Here is a 1,706-nt window from a genome sequence, read left to right on the forward strand (position 1 = left end):
CCAAGCTCCTTCTCGTCTTCCCCTTGACTCCTTTCTCCCAAGACTCCTACCCTGTCCTCGCCTGGTACAACCCCCTCAGCCCACACGCCTGCTCAGGAAGCCCCTGTTCCCATCCCTTCTCCATCCTCTTCCCCAAACCATTGCCCTTCTGTGATCTCCGTGTTGTCCTTACAGGGGCCCAAGACATCCGTGATACTTAAAAGACCCCTTCAAGAGAGTGTAAGGACAAAAGCCACTGCAAAAATTATCGCCCCCTCAATTAAACCCCCAAAAGGGAACGGGCCTACACTATTCAGCCACTATCAACAACTGAATGAAGAACTGCAGTAAAAAGAGGCATAGCAGGTCCCAAAGGACAACGAGATTTATCCTTGCACTTCGGGTGTAGAGGAGATCCCCGGTACCAGTGATGACCTGGGCAGCCGCCAAATTACGAGTGAGAACAGAAACCTCGAAGTTATCTGCCCTGGATTGTGGCAATTGAACCTATGAGGACTTGCCTGAACTTTGGTCCCCCTTGCAGCTGCAGCCCAGCCTCATAATCGGGTCCCTGTCCCTTCCATGCCTCAGCAGGCGGCCCAGCACCCTCCTGTGTCTGCATCTCTGCTTAGTGACCAGGCTGCAGATTCAACTATATCTGGCTCCACCGCCTATGCTAGTCCTGTCTCCCTACTTTGTGCTTGGGTTCAGATAGAACCTCACCTTTGACTGATTTTGTAAGCAAACCTTGGAGGACCAGAACATCCCTCTGCCCTGCTGCCTCACCACGCCTGACATTTTCTCCTCTTCTCACCGCTTCAAGCAGGCCACTTTGGGGTTCAAATTCCACTCTGGCACTTGCTGCTCCAGGTTGAGGATGAACGACAAGGCCTGATGCAGGAGGAGCAGTTTGGTCTGGGGCTTCTCACCGTTGAGGTGCAGCTGGCACATGCGCCCCAGCTCCTTAAAAGCCTCTTCGGTGTCTGTGATCCCCAGCTGCTCATGGGGGTTACTGGTCAACCGGCGTTCCTTCTCCCACTCAGCCTTCTGCTCTGGGGGCAGAAGGTCGTCCTCGTCTGGGCTCATCCGTGTCCGGGGGCCTTCGACTCCTCCTACTCTGAGCTGTCAGCCACGGACGTGTTCTCCTCGTCCTCCGTCTCCTCCCGCTTGATTGCGCTGGCACCCCTCGCCCAGTCCGTTGTAGGAGGCGGGAGCGCTCAGGGAGGGCGCTGGGCTAGCTGGGGAGGCTGCGTTGGCAGGCGGCCGACACTGCCTGCGAGGCCCTCCTCAGAATGGGCGCCTCCCACCAGGCCAGCGTGCCGCCCTCCCTGCAGCAGGGGGCCTGCAAAGCCCATGGCCAGCGTCCTGTGGCCGCACAGCAGCCCGTGCACATTGCACGCCCTGCCATGGACCACGTGGATGGTTTTGTCCCGGTGGTCCAACATCTTGTTCAGGCTGTGGGGACCCATCACAGCTGGGCTTTAAGGCACAGGGAGCTCCTGCTTGGGGCCACTGCGGTGTTCCTGCCAGCCCTGTGGGGAGCCCACGAGGGTCAAGGGGCTAGAGGAGAAATTATTGCTTGAATGATCCGGGGAGTAGGTGGAGGCCAGCGCCTTCCCAAGGGAGTCGTGCAGCTGCAGGCTGTGGTCCCGCAGGAGCCCACGAGGCTGTTGGTCCGCTGATGGCCTGTGGCTCGAGATGCTGCTGTAGGCGGCCCTGAGGGCCAA

The 1,706-nt window shown here is 58.7% G+C and overlaps 1 pseudogene; it reads right to left on the reverse strand.

Moving 5' to 3' along the window:
• Nucleotides 1–702: 702 nt before the first annotated feature.
• Nucleotides 703–1,695, reverse strand: LOC103581494 (annotated as a pseudogene).
• Nucleotides 1,696–1,706: the final 11 nt, after the last annotated feature.

This window comes from Galeopterus variegatus, unplaced genomic scaffold, assembly GCF_000696425.1.
Source record: "Galeopterus variegatus unplaced genomic scaffold, G_variegatus-3.0.2 Scaffold13185, whole genome shotgun sequence".
NCBI lineage: Eukaryota > Metazoa > Chordata > Mammalia > Dermoptera > Cynocephalidae > Galeopterus > Galeopterus variegatus.